Raw genomic sequence first — 6,000 nt, 5'->3', positions numbered from 1 at the left:
AGCGAATAAGTTGTCCACTGATATATGCCTTATGAGATAACCATACCCACTGAGACTGTGTATTAGTATTAGTATTGAGACCAAAGAAATCAGCGATCTGACTGGAAATTTGCCCCGAAGTGGTAGGGTGTCGAATAAGAGTTTTGTTCAATCGCTATCTGAATATAGTCCTAGGAGTCTCCTTGTAATTAATCTCTGAGAGTACGAGGCCGTGATCCAACCAAACACAAGTGTATTGTTACCATGCGGCGGGCCTCCCGGGGTGGCGGTGTGCGGGGTCCCGCGGTCAGGGCGTGTCCTCCCGGCTTGTTGTCCGGCTGCCGGGGGCACAGGTGCCCGGCCAGCATGGTGCTGGTTGCTTTGAGTGCAGCTGCCGTGCATGAGCTCCCTTTTATTATGTTCTGTTGGGAGTTGGCTTCTCCCTCTCTCCATCCCTGGGCGGAGGCTTTTGTTTAAAGGTTGGGCAGAGACTTGCAATCACTGCCAGTTATTGGTTTCCCTCAGTGTGCTAGCTAGTCTGCCTCTGTTGGTCTCCTGCTTCTCTCATCTTGTCTGCTATACTTTGTTATCGTCCGCCAGGTTTTTCCATCTGCCTCAGTTTTGCTTAGTATTGCTCGTGTTGGTTATTTACATCTGCCTTTTCTGTCGGTATTCTACCCTTTCCATCGAGATACGCCAGCGTCCCTTTTCGGTCCCTAGTGAGGGTAGGGACCGCCACCCAGTTGCCCGCTTGGGGTTAGTCAGGAGTGGAGGCAAGCAAGCAGGAACAGTGGTTGTTGGTGAGCTCTAGGGCACCCGGGCTGGCGTATCAAGGGTAGTATACCTTAACAATTGTCTTGTAGTTATGAGGTGGGGTAGGAGGGATGTCAATAATAATATATAGTCAAGTCTCGAGTATGTTTGACTAACTGGCGAAAAGAAAGTGTATCCACTCTCATTTCCGTGAATCTCTCTCCAGCTATCTGCTAATAACAGCAGATATATTATTTATTCTCCCAATTCTGTTGTGACACAGAGAATCTGTCTGGGTTAATACTTGATCTGTCCAGGGTTAGGTTGAAGGAGAAATTAAAATCTCCTCCCCATAACAACTTATATTGTGAGTACGTTTGACATTTTTAGCTATCGACCTCATGGTGGGCCATGGGTTCTCCGAGGCGGCATACATATTAATTATGGTCATTGATTGATCGTTTAGTTTACCCAAAATAATACAGAATCTCCCTTCCTGATCACTTTCTGTCTGTTCGACCTGCAAGGGGTACTTCTTTCTGAAGTATGTTATCTTTCCATTTCGGTTTGCCACCCTTTCTCCTTATGAGCGCTGGATCTTTTTTTCTTACACTCACACATTTGTGCTCTTGGGACTTGTAGTTCTGGGGGTTTCCAGGAGGAGACTGCTGCAGGTGTCATTGATTTGGCTACCAAGGGCCTCATGCCCAAGGCCGGGACAGATTCCGACTGCAAAATCTTGCAGTGGAATCAGACCCGGTGCCCCCCAGAGACTGTATACTCACCTGCCCGGATGCGCATACACAGTGCATGACGCACTGGGGTATGATGCAGATTCCCATGATACTTCTGCAATGCTCACTGCGGAAGTATGGCGGGATGGATGGCTTTCATTGACTGCAATGGAAGCCGTCCGTGCAATTTTCTGCACAGGATAGAACATGTTGCGATTCTCCCCTATGAGCGGAAAATCACAATTGATTTCCGCTCGTGGACAGGGGAGAAACTTTTAACCTAGCATGTCAATGGACGGACATTGCTGCAGAATTCACAGCGGGTGTCTGGCCGTGAATTCCGCAGTGAAAATTCGTCTGTGGTCATTCGCCTTATGGTGTGGATTTCTCCAGTCAGTCAATCACCATCAGTCTTGTGCACATACATATCAGCCCTTCTTAATAGAGGGTGCTAGTCATTTATCCATCTCCATCTCAGAACTCTGGTGCTTTAGGTCATGCGTGTTCTGTATCGGTGTAAGTTGCATGCATGAGGTTCTGGGTGGGATTTCCTTGAACAGTGATGTGTTCAGTGTCTGTTTACAGGTGTTCAGATAATAGGTGTGAACAGTGTTTTATTCTGTGTGGTGATATCTGTGTCAGTAGGTGAGCAGACGTCTGTTGTGCTATTTCCCTTGTCTGGTGTTCCGCCCTGTTACCATCTATGGAGAGCCAGCTCCCCAGGTTCCAGCCTAGGGCCTTCCCTATTGGGATGATCAGCCCCTCGTAGGCAGGACTCCATTGTTGTGGTTGTGTTTTATTAGAGCAGGGACATGCAAGATGACGAGGACCCTTGACGAGGGCTTGTGAGCTTATGTATTCTGCCCAAAATACAAACCAATACCTCGTATGTACGTCTTATAGATAATCCCACCTGTTTGGTACTTTTGGTAAGTATTTTAGCATCCGTTTTCTTGTGGTGGTGTTTGCATGTTCTGTTTATGTATGTTGGTGACTGAGTGCTATTCTTCCTGTTTTTCATCTAGCCTTCTATTTAAGTTGCATTCATGTAGTTAGTTGTTCTCACAGCCAGCTTGGACGTAACATGTGCCTTTTTTCGGCCTAACATACTATGTATGTTACTAGAGAGAACAGTGAGATAGTATGTGGACCAGTGCACTAGAAGTGTACTTCATAAAAGCAGTATACAGTAAAAGACAAGCTGATTTCAAGGTCTGTTATGTATGAATGAGCTGTATTTTGGCCAAACTTATGGTATGTTCATACAGATGAAGCCTATCTATCAGAAAAGAAGCGTTGTCAGAGGCATTCCAAGTTGGTCCACACCGTGGGGAAGAGATCAACCGAGGTGCTAGCTCCCTGCTATAGGACTTTAGACCCTTCAGTCCTCCATATTCAATTCAAACACACGAAAAGGTGTTGCACTCAGGAACTCACTCCAGCAGAATACTTGTAGGTAAAAGTTGTACTTTATTTTTCCTCCATAATATGCATGAAATGTTTCGAAACAACAGCTGTCTTTATCAAGCATACAGATATAGTCAAATCACCAAATATGAATACAAACGAATAAACCACAAACCAATCACAAACACCAAACCTTTTGACCTTCTTACCCATCTCATTGGTGCTGCGATTTCCATGGCAGGTGTACCCACTTCGAGATGAGGATAACATGTGTCTTTCAAGTATTGATCAACAAAACTACCTGGCATTCAGCTTCATTAGACACACATGCGTCCACTTATAGCATCTAGTGTCCCGATGTCACCCACCATGGACACAGACCATAAGGGCACATGCACCATAGTGACGCCACGTCATCCACCGTGGACACGAACGCCCCAGCACATGCGCAATAGGGCCACCACATCACCAATGTAATGTGACTAGCCAATGTATCTGCGCCGGATGTCTCCCATCATTTACGCATGCGCGAGTGTGTGGCAACATCGTGAGATTGACCATATAACAGATTCTACTGCACAGATGTCGTTACCAGGAACTCATCGCCAATGATCTCACTGAATGGCTGTGACTGGTTAATCGAGTGCCAGCTCTCATTGGCTGACATGGTGCTTGATTAACTAATCAGTGCATTAGCGTCCTGAAGGTGGGGTATTCAAGCCCTGCTTCCAGGAAAAACTGCTTTGTTGGCTTGAAGGAGGATGCGGCAGCCTGCAGCAGCGATGGAGGCCAACTTGAGGACCAAAATGCCGGAGGTAGGTGAGTATTATTAGACACCCCCCGAAAATAAGACACCGTGCCTCTTTTGAGGCAAAAATTAATATAAGACAGACTTATTTTGGGGGAAACATGGTATACAGGTAGCTAGACGCAGGAGCAGACAGAAACAAGAGGTAGCGATCAGAGCAGAGCACTGTGAACCCCTCCGACAGAACCCACCTCGCAGCGGAGCACCCGTCCTGAAGGGGACAACCCCACTACTTCCACGAGGACAGGTCCAAGATTAGAGGGGAACCAGAATACAGTAAACCAGGGACAAGAACACAGAATGCAAGACAAACAAACACATGGGACAAAACAGGAGACAGACAGGAGAACTGAGCAAGCTTACTTATTCAAGAACACTGAAAAATAACTGGTAAATCCCAGCCAGGAAGAGCTGGATTATATAGGTAGTGGGAAGAAACTGATTGGCTGATGGAGCTGTCAATCACCAGCCACTACCTAAGCTAACAGCTGCAGGACTAATTAGCCTGAACTAGTTGTTGCGGCGGTTCTGAAATTGCCGCCTTGCTGAGAAGTGTGGTGCTGGTTTTGGAGAGGTTTTTACATCTTCTGAGTGGGTATGGTATTTGGTGCGATGTGCTGTGGGTAATTACTAAGGCTATTTTACCTAGGCTGATACTGAGCTCAACTGCGGTTGATTTTCAGTCTCTGTCTGGCAGAGCTAGCATTCAGAGGTTTGGTCCTAGATTGTTCAGTTACCTTCTGCATCTCAAGCTAAGTTCTGTGCTTGTTTTCATTTCTAGTTTTAATTTTTGTTCTGTTACTTCTTTTTCCCACATAGGGTCAATTAGGGGCCGAGGCATGTGGTCAGGGCCGTCTTTATTGGGGCGATCACCTTGCGTTCAGGCAGGGCCCCTTCCCTGTGTTAGGTTATATAGAGACAGTGTTTCCCATATTTTGGTTTTATCCCTGTTTTGTTACGCATTTATTTGCATTTGTAGGAGATCTGCAAGTGACAGATCCAGCGTGTCCTGGTTGGATATAACATAATCAACCACCACATTTACTCGGTGGGATATTTTCACCTTCCGATATGAACCCCATTGAGGTTGTGTCAAACCAACTGAGGGCACTGGCAATTAAAGTTGCTGAAGTGAAACCGCAGCAACTGACCCTGGGGGCTTCAGGTAAGAAGCCTAAACTCGAGCTGCCTGACCTTTTTTCTGGAGATAGACAGAGATTTGTTTGTTTTAGAGAGTCATGCAAGCTGTATTTCAGGTTATGCCCTGTGTCTTCTGGTGACGAGCTACAGAGGGTTGGCACAGTCATTTCCAGGCTGCAGGGGGCTCCACAGGCATGGAATTTTCTTTGTCTTCCTCCTCTGAAGCTTTGTCCTCTGTGGATCGTTTCTTCAACACCCTAAATCCCGATAGGGTGTTGCTGGCAGAGGGAAAGCTTAGAGATTTACATCGGGGAGACTCTTCTACTGAGGATTTCTGCGCTAAATTCCGCCGTTGGGCGACTGAGACTCAATGGAATGACCCTGCTTTGCAAAGCCAATTCTGTGGTCTCACTGATAAAATTAAAGACGTATCGGTGGTTTATCCAGTTTCCCAAAGTCTTGATGAGGCAATGTCTTTAACCATCAGAGTAGGTAGAAGGATTACAGAAAGGCATAATGACCTTTCCTCTAGTTCTGTTTTCTTGCCTTCTGAGGGGGAGGAAACCATGCAACTGGGTCCATCAACTGGCAAGGTCAATAGAGAGAACAGGAGTCTGGTCAGAGGATGGTGCTTTCTCTGCTGTCGGACAGGACATTTTATGCAGAATTGTCCTCGCAGCCGGTCACAGACGGAAAACTAGGTGGCCTGGAGGTTAGAGGAAACGTTCCTCTAGGCCCACAGATTGCCTGGATGTCGTCCTCCAGGCTGGTTCTTCCCGCTGAGATATTCTTTGGGGTGATAGTGGTACAATCACAATCTTTTAGGACTATAGAACTGGTGTCAATCTTATTCATCAGGAGACGGTAAAAGGTTTGTGGTTAAAGGTAAAAACCTCTCGATTCACACATTTCAGTTTCTGCCATCGATGCCTCTAAGTTCTGTGCTTCGGATCTTTGTTTCAAGATCTTTGTCCCAATGCAAGTGGTCTTGGGGTTGCCTTTTTTGCGGTTGCATAATCCTGTGGTGGATTGGGAGGGGAGACATTTCTAAATGGAGCCCTTTCTGTAAAAATTGTTACATATCTGTAAAGGTGTGTTCCATGCAAGGGGATGATTTACCTGATTATTTATCGGACTTCTCTGATGTCTTTGGCAGGAGAGATTAGACAAATTACTGCT

This window comes from Eleutherodactylus coqui, chromosome 5, assembly GCF_035609145.1.
Source record: "Eleutherodactylus coqui strain aEleCoq1 chromosome 5, aEleCoq1.hap1, whole genome shotgun sequence".
Classification (NCBI taxonomy): Eukaryota; Metazoa; Chordata; class Amphibia; order Anura; family Eleutherodactylidae; genus Eleutherodactylus; species Eleutherodactylus coqui.
Note: the sequence above shows the minus strand (reverse complement) of the source record.